This window comes from Heptranchias perlo, chromosome 35 (genome assembly GCF_035084215.1).
Source record: "Heptranchias perlo isolate sHepPer1 chromosome 35, sHepPer1.hap1, whole genome shotgun sequence".
Taxonomy (NCBI): Eukaryota; Metazoa; Chordata; class Chondrichthyes; order Hexanchiformes; family Hexanchidae; genus Heptranchias; species Heptranchias perlo.
The window spans coordinates 14,438,415-14,454,641 of record NC_090359.1 but is presented as its reverse complement, the minus strand read 5'-3'; the positions used below and the strand labels follow the sequence as shown (position 1 = coordinate 14,454,641).

At 46.0% G+C, this 16,227-nt stretch overlaps 1 non-coding gene and 1 pseudogene across 1 annotated transcript; both read left to right on the top strand.

Annotated features, from left to right (window-relative positions):
- Positions 1 to 1,280: 1,280 nt before the first annotated feature.
- trnak-uuu (transfer RNA lysine (anticodon UUU)) lies at positions 1,281 to 1,354 on the top strand. The gene has a single exon. It is a non-coding gene; the product is annotated as a tRNA-Lys (tRNA).
- Positions 1,355 to 5,012: 3,658 nt separating this feature from the next.
- Positions 5,013 to 5,944, top strand: LOC137302261 (zona pellucida sperm-binding protein 3-like; annotated as a pseudogene).
- The last annotated feature ends 10,283 nt before the right edge of the window (positions 5,945 to 16,227 follow it).

The window sequence follows — 16,227 nt, the reverse complement described above, 5'->3', positions numbered from 1 at the left end:
GGAACATTGATGATTAAATGAGAGGGTAAAACTGTGGCAGATGGAGTTCAATGTGGGGAAGTGAGATATAATCCACTTAGAACATTAAAAAGATAAATCAGAGTATTTTCTAAATGACGAGAAACTGGGAACTATGGAGGAGCACAGAGGTTCAGGGGTCCATCTCCAGAAATCACTAAAAACTAGTGGACAGGTACAAAAAATAATTAATGGAATGTGAGCCTTCATCTGAAGGGGCTGGAATACAAAGGGTGGAAGTTATGATACAGATGCATAAAGCTCTGGTTAGGCCACATTTGGAGAAATGCGTTCAGTTCTGGGCACCGTACCCCAGGAGGGACATATTGGCCTTGACTGGGTGTGGAACAGATTCACCAGAATGATACCGGGGCTAAAAGGGTTAAATTATGAGGACAGGTCTTGTGGACGAGACTTTTATTCCCTTGAGTTTTGGAGGTTAAGGGGTGATCTAATTGAGATGTTTAAGAAGATGGGGGGAGGGGAGTGTAAGAAGATGGTTTGTAGTGGAGAAGAGAAGCCAGGGGTTATCTTTACATTCCAGGATGATCCTGGAATAGTGAGCAGTTTTGTCAGAGGAGAGCAGGACCCGATAGTGCTTTATGTGGTCCAGCCAGATCTGGTGATGAATGGTTAACCAGTTGTCCACCATAAATGTTCAAGTCTGCGTCCCTTGGGCTCACAGGAGTGGAAATGAGGGCAGTACTAGGAGGATCGACCAGGGTGAGAGAAGAGTAATGGTTTTAATGGGGAGAAGGGCATCAAAGATGGAGGTGAGGGTCTGATCGAGCAGATGGGTCGCTGCAGAAATGTTGTGGTGAATGGAGGGCCAAAGTCCAGACAGTTGGGAATTTGAAAGTGCTGTTGTAAGTGACCTGGGGGAGGGTTTTTTCCAGGGATGAACACAGAAGGAAGTGGGTTAGTCCCACTCCCCTGCTCTTTCCCCATATCTCTCCAAATTTTTTCATGTCAACGATTCACTCAATTCCCTTTTGAAAGTTACGATTGAACCCACTTCCACCGCCCTTTCAGGCAGTGCATTCCCGATCATAAAGACTCGCTGCGTAAAAAAATCTCTCCTCATTCCCCCGCCCGTGGCTTTTTTGCCCATTGATCTTAAATCTGTGTCCTCTGGTTATTAACCCTTCCATCACTGGAAACAGTTTCTCCTTATTTACTGTATCAAAACCTGTCATAATCGTGAACCTCCATTGAACCTTCTGGGTGTAGTCTCAGTGCCCTTCCTGCTGACCATCCCTTTAGTTCTCATGTGGTCCAGCGGTTAGGATTTCTGGCTTTTACCCAGGCGGCCCGGGTTCGACTCCCGGTGTGGACAGAACAGTTTTTTAGTCCCAGCCTCGCAATTTGCCTGCAGTCCGGGCTGTGGCTGCTGCTTCCTCTCTCACTTCTGTGTCAGACCCACAATCACACTGACAAATGAGGCAGACCACAGCTCTTAAAGGGACAGTGCACTAAAAGCAACAATGTCCAGACAGGTCACTCAGCAGCTCATGGCCAAGTGTTTGACGACAATCCTTTTATCATTCACTGTAAAACCCGAGGCTCAGTGAAACACTCACAGAATATTCTGGAAACACTCAGCGAGTCAGGCCGAATCTGTGGAGAGAACAAACCAATTAACTGAGAGTCTCAGTGAGACAAGGAACGAGACACGGCTCTTCACAAATTGTCACGGGATCTTTTACACCTCGGAGCAGAAAGAAGGGACCCCCATTAAACACCTCATTCAAAGGACAGCACCTCTCACGATGCAGCTCCCTCTCAGCACGACACAGTCAGTCTGGATCATGTGTCCCAGTCCTGGAACGGGAGCTGGAACCCACACCCTTCTCAACACCAGCCTGACTCCCTGGTGTTACTCTCACCCCCGCCTGGTCATGAAACAGACTGTGCCACTCCCAGAGTAACTGATGAGCACAGCCTCAGCCCTGGGTCCCGGTCTGCACCATAACTGCAGCCTGTTACCGCTCATAGAAAGTGGGATTCCTGTGTTCATTCTGTGATGTGCATTGGGGGAGTGGGACTACATGGATTGCTCTTGCATAGAGCTGGTATGGACTCAATGGGCCGAATGGCCTCCTTCCGTCCTGTAACCTTTCTATGATTCTATGATTCCATGTGGGTGGAGAGGGATACAAGGAAGTGATCAGAGATGGCCTTATCCATGATTGACACGATCGGGAGTAGAGAGGCCACGTGTTTGCAAGGTCGAGGGGCTGGCCATGAATATGGGTTGGGGAGTTTCTATTCAGGGAGAGATTAAGGGAGGATAAAGTATCACATAATAGACTTGTTTTAAAAATTGAAGCCCATGGGATTAAAGGGACAATGGCAGCGTGGATACAAAACTGGCTAAGGGGCAGAAAACAGAGAGTAGTGGTGAACGGTTGTTTTTCAGACTGGAGGCAAGTATACAGTGGTGTCCCCCAGGGCTCAGTATTAGGACCACTGCTCGTTTTGATATATATTAATGACTGGGACTTGGGTGTACAGGGTATAATTTCAAAGTTTGCAGATGACACGAAACTCAGAAATGTAATAAACAATGTTGAGGATAGTAACAGACTTCAGGAGGACATAGACAGACTGGTGAAATGGGCAGAAACATGGCAGATGAAATTTAATGCAGAGAATTGTGAAGTGATACATTTTGGTAGGAAGAATGAGGAGAGGTAATATAAACTAAATGGAACAATTTTAAATGGAGTGGAGGAATAGAGAGACCTGGGGGTGTCGTTACACAAATCTTTGAAGGTGGCAGGACAAGTTGAGAAGGCTGTTAAGAAAGCAAATGGGGCCCTTGGCTTTATTAATTGAGGCATAGAATACAAAAGCAAGGAATTGATACTAAACCTTGATAAAATACTGGTTAGACCTCAGCTGGAGTATTGTGTTCAATTCTGGACACCAAACTTTAGGAAGGATGTCAAGGCCTTCGAGAGGGTGCAGAAGAGATTTACTGGAATGGTGCCAGGAATGAGGGACTTCAGTTATGTGGAGAGACTGGAGAAACTGGGGCTGTTCTCCTGAGAGCACAGAACGTAAAGGGGAGATTTGATAGAGGTGTTCAAAATTGTGAAGAGTTTTCATAGGGTAAAGAAGGAGAAACTTTCCAGTTGTAGAAGGGCAGTTACAACACGGGTTAGATGGAGAGCAAAGCTCCCTCGACACTGTCAAATCAAACACTCCCAGGGAGGGTACAACACGGGTTAGATATACAGTAATGCTTCCTCTACTGTGCAGTTTAGATCCCGCCTCAGATTTCAGATAAAAGGTTGGTTTCCTGGACACTCTGCTGGTGTCTCTCTGCATCTCTGCACCTCGTTACACCGCTCTCTACCTCCCTCTGCTGGTGTCTCTCTGTATCTCTGTGCTCAGTTACACCGCTCTCTACCTCCCTCTGCTGGTGTCTCTCTGTATCTCTGAACTCAGTTACACCGCTCACGATCTCCATCTTTTTTTCTTTTCTTTTTTTTCCTTTCTTTCGAATGAAACTTATGAAATAGGACAATGGAAGTGATTGAATGGAAGGAGGATTCTAAAGATATTGAGTTTTTTTTCTGAAAGACATCCAATCGTATCACAACAGCGACTCATTGAATTGGAGTCAGGTGACTGCAGGTTGTGTATAAAAGGTGCTGGTTGGTGGATAAAGTGATCGTTGAGTTATTTGGTATCATGGGGGATTTTGTAGTGAGAGCTTTGTTCTCGGTGCTGGTGTTAGTTGGAGCGGTTTGTTGCTCTGATATTTGGCAACAGTTTAGAGGGCAGAGATTTCCATGGAGAAGAGTAAAACCCAACCCTGTTCCTCCCTTTGGTTCCCATTTCAGTGTGTCTGAGGGGAGAAGTCTGTCTCCACTGCAGACTGTGATGGTGCAGTGTGGAGAGCAGAACCTGCTGGTGAGAGTCGACATGGATTTATTTAGAACCAGGCACCTGATTAAAGCTGCTGACCTGACCCTGGGGACAGCAGGTTGTCGGCCAACTGGGATCTCCTCTCAGAACCACACTGTCTTCTTTGACTATGGGCTCCATGAATGTGGCAGCAGATTGCAGGTAATGTGATTCCTCAACTCTTGCTCCAATTTCACTGTGTGGATTACTGCCCACTCTGAGCTCATTAACATCAGGTGAAATTCCAGCCACTGAGGAGATCCCTGAATGAAATCAGTGTATAAATTCTTGCCCACTGTTAAATATCACCCTGTGTGAAACTACTTTCTTTATATTGACATGTTAATCTTAGCTTTATATTTAAAAAGAACTTCAACTTGTCACTGAGGGACTGCATCTTTCTTAAATGGGTCGTTACCACTCTCTAACTCTGAGATTCAATTCCATGGACCTTGAACCTTCACCTACATTTCTCCAAAACACTCTGTTCTCTTGTGCCTCAATTGATTTATCTTTTCTGTTCCTTCCTGTGGATATTCTGGCCTGTTGCCTCAACTTGTGGTCAATGAATGTTCAGTGTGGAAGTTCCTGTTGAGACTGCTCTTAAATGATGAAACAAGTGGAATAATAATTGTATCCCAATGTATTAAAGGGGAACTCCACTTTTGTTTATTGCACCTGCCAATCCCCTTGTTTTAATGGACACAGATGAGGTTTAAAAGTGATGTGTTTTGTGCTCCATATCAGGGGTAACTTGAAGCCCCTTAAGGTGAAAGCTCTATTCTATATGGGAAAGAATGCTCATCAAATCTGGCAGTGCCAATCATTTCAGGGTTTCTGACTGCAGGCCTGAAGTCCCCTGTAATAGAAGGTGGACTGAGTCGAGTAACAGAGGCTGCTCCAGGCAACTTCAACCAATGGTGGAGCTGCTTCAATCATGTGTCATTGAGGAACAACTGAAACTCCTCAAACTGCTGCTTAACAGGGCAGGAAAATGACCAGAAATAGCTTTTGTCCAATGAGACCAGCTCTTCATTCCTGAACCTGATGTCTTTCAGATGGCTGGAGATTTCCTGGTCCACACCACCCACCTGAACCACACCCCAAATGCTCGTGGATCTGTCATTGTGAGAACTAATGGAGCAATCATTCCCATTGAGTGCCACTATTTCAGGTAAGAATCTTTCCTCTGTGGCAAATAAGGTCTACAGCAGGTGCAGTTCTATGAAGTTGTCCTGAAATTATCTACTGTCCTTCCAGGAAGGGCAATGTGAGCAGTGACCCTATCAAGCCCACCTGGATCCCATTCAGCTCGACCAAGTCTGGAGAAAGGCTTCTGTCATTCTCACTGCGTCTCATGAACGGTGTGTGATGGGTGGATGGCGAGTGCTTTTCTGTCGTTTCTCACTGGGAGTTACACCCACTGTCTCCAACCCTTGTCCTCTTGTACTTCAGATGACTGGCTTACAGAGCGCACCTCGACTGTCTACTACCTGGGTGACCTCATTCACATTGAGGCCTCTGTTTCAATGACCAACCACATGCCCTTGAAGCTCTACATTGACAGCTGTGCAGCTACATTGAGCCCAGACAAGGATTCCACCCCAAGATACAACATCATTGACTACCATGGGTAAGGAGCTCTCTGCTTTCTCCAGCTGGTTCTGTCTCAATAGTTTCACTTTATTCACTTTGTCCCTTTTTTTAATCTTTCTTCAGTTGCCTCCTGGACAGCAAAGCTGAGGACTCCTTTTTCAACCTTTGTGTTGCCCAGAGGTGAACGTGAGCTGGACAAACTCCAGTTTGACCTGGATGCGTTCCGCTTCTTTGGAGATGACCGTTCCTTGGTAAGAGGAAGCCAAACATTGGGTTCCCCATGTTGGGAGGAGGTCACGAAATAACAACTTGTATTGAATGTGTCCCTCAGATTTTCATCACCTGTCACCTGAAAGTTGCTGGAGTGGATCGGAGAGATTCCATGAACAAAGCTTGTACTTTCCAGAATATGTAAGTTCCCCCTCTTGCTCAGGGATGTGTTGTATTAAAGGGTGATGGACAACCTGGTTGCTAAACTGATTCTCTGGTTGAGCTGGACCCCATTGGAAGAATCGACCAATGACGTGTGCGCCTGTTGTCATCTGGGCAACTGCGGTGCCACAAGGGATTTCCTACTTGATTCCAGAGGAAGGAGGGATCTTGTATCTGGACCTGGTAGGACATTGATCCTCTTGATTGTTGGAGGTCACCCTTTACCCTCTCTAACTGGAATGTTTGATATTGCAGAGAGTGATGCTGAATTGAAGTGGGAGGGTGAGGCCTCACTTGGACCCCTGGTCATTTTGGATCCTTATGTGACAGATGTGGCAACTGAGCCCCTTAATGAGGTTGAGCAAAGGATGCAGGAGAGGTCTCCGGGTGGTGAGTTGGCCGACTGCTAGTTTCCATTTTCCCCTCAGTATTTCCTTCCCTCACTGACCATTGGTTTCTTGTTCCTTTTTAGGTGTGGCGTCTGAGGTGGTCCTGATCCTGGCCCTGACTGTGACCGCTGTATCTCTGATCTCTGCCTCTTTGATCGCCTTGTTTCTGTACAGAAAACACAAGCGCACCCAGTTCAACTAGTTATCAAATGACCAATAAATCAGTGACTACTTGTATCTTCTAATTTCTGGTTGCTCATTTTTCATTATCTGGCTCCAATCAGCATGCAACGAGTGCTCAATACTGTTAGTAACACTCTGCACTCCTCCACAGTTCCTCCTGTTAGTGAAATAGGTTTTAATGAGTCCATGTAAGTAGTTGCAGAATGGCTGGTAATAGTGTATCCAGACCCAGTCCAGGGATGGCTGCAGCAATGGGTGAAGGCTTGCCAGGCCCTCATTGTGCAGGTCAATGAACTTTAAAGGGACAGTGGGACTGGCCTGAGGTACTGGTGCCGGCTGGTCGACTGCCCAATCATTCCCTTGGTGCTCTGCAGTCATTGATCACTTGAATCCCCACACGGGCTCCAAACTCCAGTTAAACTTTCCCGTTCGGATCTAATTGTCCAAACACCAATACAATTGAAAGTCAGTGGCCTTGGAACTCTCTTCCAAGATTGAAGATCTCTGCCCCTGGTGTAAAGATTCTTGTTTAGTGGGGCTGGGACTCCGGGTAGATTTCAAATGCTCAGTGTAAATGTGTGCACCGGAGGCAATGTTGTGCCCATTGGGTACAGGCACAGTGAGAGTGTGAGGGATGGGGAGCCCAGCGGTTGTGTTTTAACTCTGTTGGATGTGAATTTCACCTGTCTTCTTGTGAGCACAGGCTGAAGTTTCGATATCTTCAGCTTCCCCTCACGACAGGCCCTCAGGATTTTATTGTATGTAGTTAGTCCTATTTTCAGATTACATTATTTATCGTTCACTGTATTTGAGGGGTGGTCACAGGAACAGGATTAGGCCATTTCGCCCCTTGAGCCTGGTCCACCATTCAATGAGATCATGGTTGATCTGTGACATAACATCGAGCGGGAGGAGGTATTGGCGGTTTTAGCAGGCCTAAAAATGAATAAATCCCCAGGCCCGGACGAAATGTATCCCAGGCTACTGTGTGAGGCAAAGGAGGAGATTGGGGGGGCTGTAACACATATATTCAGAACCTCTCTGGTGCCAGAGGACTGGAGAACCGCTAATGTAGTACCATTATTCAAGAAGGGGAGTAGGGAAAAACCGGGGAACTACAGGCCAGTGAGCCTAACATCAGTGGTAGGAAAATTATTGGAAAAAATTCTGAAGGACAAAATTAGTCTCCACTTGGAGAAGCAAGGATTAATCAGGGATAGTCAACATAGCTTTGTCAAGGGAAGATCATGTCTGACTAATTTGATTGAATTTTTTGAGGGGGTGACTAGGCGTGTGGATGAGGGTAACGCAGTGGATGTGGTATACATGGATTTCAGTAAGGCCTTCGATAAAGTCCCGCACAGGAGACTGGTCAAGAAGGTACGAGCCCATGGAATCCAGGGTGCCTTGGCACTTTGGATACAAAACTGGCTTAGTGGCAGAATGCAGAGGGTGATGGTCGAAGGTTGTTTTTGTGACTGGAAGCCTGTGGCCAGTGGGGTACCACAGGGATCTGTGCTGGGGCCCTTGCTGTTTGTGGTCTACATTAACGACATGGATATGAATGTAAAAGGTATGATCAGTAAGTTCGCTGATGATACAAAAATTGGTAGGGTGGTAAATAGCGAGGAGGATAGCCTCAGTCTTAGGACGATATCAATGGGTTGGTCAGATGGGCGGAACAGTGGCAAATGGAATTTAACCCGGAAAAGTGCGAGGTGATGCACTTTGGAGGGACTAACAAGGCAAGGAAATACACAATGAATGGGAAGACCCTAGGCAAGACAGAGGGTCAGAGGGATCTTGGTGTGCAAGTTCACAGATCCCTGAAGGCGGCAGAACAGGTAGATAAGGTGGTAAAGAAGGCATATGGGATACTTGCCTTTATTAGCCGAGGCATAGAATATAAGAGCAAGGAGGTTATGATGGAGCTGTATAAAACACTGGTCAGGCCACAGCTGGAGTACTGTGTGCAGTTCTGGTCGCCGCACTACAGGAAGGATGTGATCGATTTGGAGAGGGTGCAGAGGAGATTCACCAGGATGTTACCAGGGCTGGAGCGCTACAGCTATGAAGAGAGACTGGGAAGATTGGGTTTGTTTTCCTTGGAGCAGAGGAGGCTGAGGGGGGACATGATTGAGGTGTACAAAATTATGAGGGGCATAGATAGGATGGATACTAAGGAGATTTTTCCCTTCGTTGAGGGTTTTATAACAAGGGGGCATAGATTCAAGGTAAAAGGCGGGAGGTTTTGAGGGGATTTGAGAAAGAACTTTTTCACCCAGAGGGTGGTTGGAGTCTGGAACTCACTGCCTGAGAGGGTTGTGGAGGCAGGAACCCTCACAACATTCAAGAAGCATTTGGATGAGCACTTGAAATGCCATAGCATACAAGGCTACGGACCAAATGCTGGAATATGGGATTAGATTAGACAGGGCTTGATGGCCGGCGCGGACACGATGGGCCGAAGGGCCTCTATCCGTGCTGTATAACTCTATGACTCTATAACTCCATATACCTGCCTTAGTCATATCACTTACCTTTTGGTTAACAAAATGTTATTCTGTGATAATAGATTTAACAATTGAGCGAGCATCAACTGCTCTTTGTGGCAGAGTGTTCCTAACTTCTCCCACTCTTTGCGTGTAGAAGTGTCTCTTCACTTCACTCCTGAAAGTCCTGATTCTAATTTTTAGGTTATGTCACGTGGTTGCTAAACTGGCTGTTTTTATAACTTTACAGTGAATTGGGTCCAATCCATGTCTGGGACACCCTTTACTTTGAAATATTGAAATTTGTTCATAAAATGTTCTTCAGATTAATAAGAGAATGTTTAACTTTACTGAGCTGGGTTTTTCTTTTTGGTAAATCAGACATTCAGGGGGCCTATTAAACAGGATGGGAGCTGTTAGCAGTAAACACCCTCGCTTCAGACAACATTCTTTGGCAGGTGGAAACCACTTCTCCATTTAAATCAAATCATAGTAATATTTTACTTGAGCTATAATCACTGAAGTTTAGTGTTTAAACATAGCAGGAGATCCAGGCTCGTTCTGTTAAAGTAGAATAACAATAAGTTAGTGGGAACTTTTAACAATAGCAATTCATTTCTGCTCACTGTACACACTGAAGGTGATTTTTCTTCCAGTGGAAACTGCAGTCAGACGGCCCCTCCTCACTTTCACTCTGAGCTTCCTCACACTATTGATAAATAGTGTTCGGAAACTTTAAACCCAATAGATGACAATACATTCAAGTGCAGTGTAGGTCCATCCTACCCTCTTCTGACTGTTGTCTGATTTACATGTAAACATTTCAGGGAGACTTTACAAACTAGATATACTGGCCAGGACACCAGGAGAACTACTTTGGGATTTTGTTTACAATGTTGCAAAAAAATACTATGTAGGAATGCTTAAAGAATTCATTCTCAATGAAGCTTAGGATCTTACAGTACAGAAACAGGTGACTTTCCTCTTGCTCCTCATCCAATTTAATGTTCCTCTGTTCCAAGGTCCCTGGACACGACACAAAGCTGGGGTGGAATGTGAGCTGTGAGGAGGATGGAAAGAGGTTCCAATGTGATTTAGACAAGTTGTGTGAATGGGCAAGAACATGGCAGATGCAATATAACGTGAATAAATGTGAGGTTATCCACTTTGGTTGTAAAAACAGAAAGGCAGATTATATCTGAATGGAGATAGATTTGGAAAAGGGGAGGTGCAACGAGACCTGGGTGTCCTTGTCCGCCAGTCGCTGAAAGCGAGCATTCAGGTGCAGCAAACAGTTAGGAAGGCGAATGGTATGTTGGCCTTCATTGCAAGAGGATTTGAGTATAGGAACAGGGATGTCTTACTGCAGTTATACGGGTCTTGGTGAGACAACATCTGGAGTATTGTGTGCAGTTTTGGTCTCCTTATCTGAGGAAGGATGTCCTTGCCATGGAAGGAGTGCAATGAAGGTTTACCGGACTGATTCCTGGGATGGCAGGACTGACGTATGAGGAGAGATTGGGTCGACGAGGTCTATATTCAGTAGAGTTTAGAAGAATGAGAGGTGATCTCATCAAAACATATAAAATTCCAGCAGGACGAGATGCAGGGAGGATGTTCCCGATGGCTGGGGAGTCCAGAACCAGGGGTCACAGTCTCAGGATACGGGGTATGCCATTTCGAACAGAGATGAGGAGAAATTTCTTCACTCAGAGGGTGGTGAACCTGTGGAATTCTCGACCACAGAACGCAGTGGAGGCCAAGTCATTAGATGTATTCAAGAAGGAGGTAGATATATTTATTAATGGTAAAGGGGTAAGGGGGAAAAGCGGGAACAGGATACTGAGTTAGAAGATCAGCCATGATCATTTTGAATGGTGGAGCAGGCCCGAAGGGCTGAATAGCCAACTCTTGCTCCTATTTTCTATGTTTCTATACTCCCGTTTAAAATAATTCATGGAGTCTCTGTCAATAACACTGTCGGGCAGAACTCTACATTGTCCCTTCCCTCTCTGTAAAGATTTTTTTTGAACCATAAACATGTATCTTTTGCCATGTCACATTTGACCCAAGTGGTTATGGAATGATAGAAATTTACAGCACAGAAGGAGGCTATTCGGCCCATTGTGTCAGTGCCAGCTGAAAAAGAGCTCTCCAGCCTAATCGCACACTTGGTCTTGGTCCGCAGCCTTGTCGGTGACGGCACTTCAAGTGCACATCCAAGTATTTTTAAAAAGCGATGTGGGTTTCTGCCTCTACCACCCTTTCAGCCAGTAAGGTCCATAGTCACACCACCCTCTGGGTGAAAAAAATTTATCCACAGATCCCCTCTAATCCTTCTACCAATTACTTGAAATATATGCCCCCTGGTTATTGGCCTCTCTGCTAAGGGAAATAGGACCTTAATATCCTTTTTTTATTTGTTCATGGGATGTGGGCTTTTCTGGCAAGGCCAGAATTTATTGCCCATCCGAAATTGCCCTTGAGAAGGTGGTGGTGAGCTGCTGTTTTGGAAGTGATGCAGTTCGTCTGTCCCTCAATAATTTAAACACCTCAATTAAATCCCCCTCAGCCTCCTCTGTTCCAATGAAAACAACTCCAGCCGATCCAATCCTTCCTCATTGCTAAAATTCTCCAGTCCTGGACCATCCTTGTAAATCTCCTCTGCACCCTCTCTGGTCCAATCCCATCTTTCCTGTAATGGGGTGACCTGAACTGGACACGGGTTAAATTTATTAGTCCGCCTGTTCCCACAGGTCCCAGTCGAGTTTCTTCATTCCTTTCCTTGGTTCAATCCGTCATTCACCGATTGGGTTTATGACCGGTCACCACCTCCTGTGATTTCCCCAATTGGCTGCCCCTCTTCTCAGAGATTCTCTCGCTCCACAGACCACCTGCACTCTGTCGGTTCCACCAATCCGGGAAGCTTCACCTGTGATTGGATGAACTCGGTGACCCGGGCCCGTCATGGCGGCCGAATCTCCCACAATGCAGAGCGGCGGAGAAAAGGCCCCATCTGTGAGACGGGCCGCGCTGCACTCTGGGAGAATGTTCGCACATGCGCACATCACCCGCCGGATCAGTGACCGCTTCCTGTTGTGTCGCGAGACAAACTTTCCGTTTTTTCGGTTGAGAACGAGCGGTTTTTATTGTGACGGAAACTGACGTCACTTTTCCTTTGAATCGCGCGGTTTAATTTAAATAAACGGCGCACATGCGCAGTGTGGCGCGTCCCTCTTAAAGGGCCCTGGACCGGCCGAGAGTCCCCGAGCCCGGGGTCAGGACCGAGAGACGGGCAATGGGATTAGAGCGGAGGGCGGCCCCGGGGAGGGGGAACTTGCATTTCTCCAGCGCCTGTCACATCCTCAGGACGCCCCAAAGCCTCGCAGCCAATGGGGGGCTTTGGAAATGAGGTCACTGTTGTAATGTGGGCAGCCATTTTGTGCACAGCAAGATCCCACAAACAGCAATGTGATAAATGACCAGATAATCTGTTTATAGGTGTTGGTGGAGGATTAAATATTGGCCAGGACACCGGAGAGAACTTCCCTGCTCTTCTTCGAATAGTGTCGTGGGATCTTTTACATCCACCTGAGGGGCCGGACTGGTTTAACGGCTCGTGCAAAAGACGGCCCCTCCGACAGTGCAGCACTCCCTCAGTACTGCACTGGAGTGTGAGCCGAGATTTTGTGCTCAGGTCTCTGGAGGGGAGCTTTAACCCGCAACCTTTATGATTCTGGAGGTGAGAGAGTGCGACAAATGAGCCAAGGCCGACACCGAGTACTTCAGAAGGGTCGTTAATTCTTCCGTCCCGTAACACGATGTGACTTTCTTCCACAGGAGAATTCGTGCCTGAACTTCCAGGAGTTTTGAGGAAAACCGCACCGGATTTGAATCAATCTGTTGGAAAATACTTGAGGCCGACTGGAAACCCCTTTGGATGTTCACACGGCCGGGAGGCAACAAGACAATTCGATGAGACTGTGAAGGATGTCAAGTGAAATCAGGGACATGGCGAGCAACGGTGTGAAGGTAACTACGGGATCCCCGGGGTAATGTCCAGTCTGTTCAGGTGGGCTGTTTAAAAGGAAATGGAACAGTGTGGGGAGAAAGTTGTCTGGGGACAGGAAACAGAGGGTCCGGGTTAATGGGAGTTGCTGAGATTGGAGAATTGTAAACAATTTTACAACACCAAGTTATAGTCCAACGATTTTATTTTTAATCCCACAAGATTTCGGGGGCTTTCCCCTTCCTCAGGCGGTGTGGAAGTGATTGGAGAAGGGTTGGAAGTGGTTTCCCCAGGGGTCAGTGCTGGGCCCACTTTTATTCTCCGTATTTATGGACCGTTTAGAATTACATAGAATTTACAGCACAGAAACAGGCCATTCGGCTCAACTGGTCTGTGCTGGTGTTTATGCTCCACACGAGCCTCCTCACACCTCTCTTCATCTGTCCCTATCTGTATATCCTTCTATTCCTTTCTCCCTCATGTACTTATCTAGCTTCCCCTTAAAAGCATCTATGCTATTTGCCTCAATTACTCCATGTGTTAGCAAGTTCCACATTCTAACCACTCTCTGGGTAAATAAGTTCCTCCTGAATTCCTTACTGGATTTATTAGTGACTATCTTCTATTCATGGCCCATAGTTTTGGACTCCCCCACAAGTGGAAACACATCTATGTCGACCCTATGAAACTCCCTCATAATTTTAAAGATCTCTATCAGGTCACCCCTCAGCCTTCTCTTTTCTAGAGAAAAGAGCCCCAGCCTGTTGAGTTTATCCTGATAGTTATAATCTCTCAGTTCTGGTATCATCCTTGTCAATCTTTTTTGCACCTTCTCCAGTGGCTCGACATCCTTTTTGTAACATGGAGACCAGAACTGTGCACAGTGCTCAGTGTGGTCTAACCAAGGTGCTGGACAAGTTTAACATAACTTCCCTGCTTTTCAATTCTATTCCTCTGGAAATGAACCCCAGTGCTTTGTTTACTTTTTTATGGCCTTATGAACCTGAGTCACTACATTTAATGATTTGTGTATCTGTACCCCTAGACCCCAATTTGCTCCTCTATCCCATTTGGACTCTTATTATCCAGGAAGTATGTGGCCTCCTTATTCTTCCCACTAAATTTGTACCACCTCACACTTGTCTATATTGAAATTCATTTGCCAATTACACGCCCATTCTGCAAGTTTATTAATGTCTTCCTGTATTTTATCGCAGTCCTCTTCACTATTAACGATATCCCTCAATTTGGTGTTGTCCGCAAATTTTGAAATTGTTCTTCCGATTCCCAAGTCCAAACCGTTGATGCAAATGGTGAACGACAGTGTTCCCAGCACCGATCCCTGTGGAACACCACTTCCCACCTTTTGTCAGTCTGAGTGACTCTCATTAACCCCTGCTCTCTGTTTTCTGTTTTGTTATCAGCTTGCTATCCATTCTGCTACCTGTCCCCTGACTCCACAAGCTCTGACCTTGGTCATGAATCTACAATGCGGTACCTCATCGAAGGCCTTTCAAGATCTTTCAAGATTTTCTTCTTCAGATATTGATTCACTTCCCTTTTAAATTCTGCTTCCCTCAGTGTTTCTGGTCGGACATTCCATTGTCCTAACAACTCTCTGCATCAAAAAGAAAACCAACCTCTCTTAATTTGATGCCCTCCAGTTACCGACTCACGAACTGGGATGTGGGCGTCACTGGCAAGGCCAGCATTTATTGCCCTTCCCAGTTGCCCTTGAGAAGGTGGTGGTGTGCCACCTATCTTGAACAATTGAGTGGCTTGCTGGGCCATTTCAGAGGGTGATTAAGAATCAGCCACATTGCTGTGGGTCTGGAGTCACATATAGGCCAGACCGGGTAAGGACGGCAGGTTTCCTTCCCTAAAGGACATCAGTGAACCAGATGGGTTTTTACGACAATCCGGTAGTTTCATGGCCACCATTGCTGATACTAGTTTTTTTTAAATTCCAGATTTTATTTAATTAATTGAATTTAAATTTCCCAGCTGCCGTAGATTTGATCTCATGACTCCGGAATATTAGTCCGAGCCTCTAGGATTACTAGTCCAGTAACATAACCACTGTGCTCCCGTACCCGTACGAGTGGAAATAGTTTTCCCTCATTTACTTTATCAAAACCCCCTCATAATTTTGATCCCCTCTCTCTGATCTTATTTAAACTTCTCTGCTCTCATGAAAAGTTATGTGAAGACTCATCCTTGGGATCATCTTAGTGAATCTCTTCTGCCCCTCTCCATGGCCGCGACATTCTTCCTGAAGTAATGCACCAAAAACTGGACACAATATTCTGACTGTGGCCTGACCCATGATTTGTCCAGGTGTAGCATTAACTCTTTCCTTTTATACTCTATGCCCCTATTTATAAATCCTAGGATCCCATGGGGGTTTTTGCAAAACAGCTTTATCAACTTGTCCTCCCACTTTTTTAAAGATTTGTGTATCTGAATCCCTAAATCTCTCTGCTGCTCTACTCCTTTTACAGTTTTACAGTATAGTGTCTATTTCCTCTCCTTATTCTTCTCACCTCACATCTCTCCCCATTAAATTCCATCTCACATCTACCTGTCCAATCTCCTCACCTGTCTGCCTCCTCCTGAAGTTGTTGACAATCCTCTTCATGGTTAATCTCACTCCTTATTTTTGTGGCAGCTGCAAATTTTGATATTGTGCCCCCTACACCCAGGTCCTGATCATTTCTATCCACAGATATTGAGAAAAGCAATGGTGCCAACACTGACCCCGGGGATCGCCACTGTTTAAATCCTTCCAGTGCAAGAAACATCTGTTAATCACAACTCTCAGTTTTCTGTCCTTTTATCCATGCAATCTCTCATTTCTCTCCAACTTCTCACATTTCTATCCCTTAGTTCTCATGCACAAACAGGCTCTCTTCCCCTTTCCTCTCTCTCTCTTACACACAGACTGTTTCTCTTTCCTGTCTCCAATATTCTCTCTTGCCCGTTCTCACAAACCCTTTCTCCCTCTCTATCTCCCTCCCACCCTACCTCTCAGACTCTCCTTCATCCAGATGCAGACTCTCCGAGACACACTCTCAGACTCTCCGAGACTCATTCCCTCTCTCACACAGACTCTCTGTGACTCACTCCCTCTCTCACACAGACTCTCTGTGACTCACTCCCTCTCTCACACAGACTCTCTGTGACTCACTCCCTC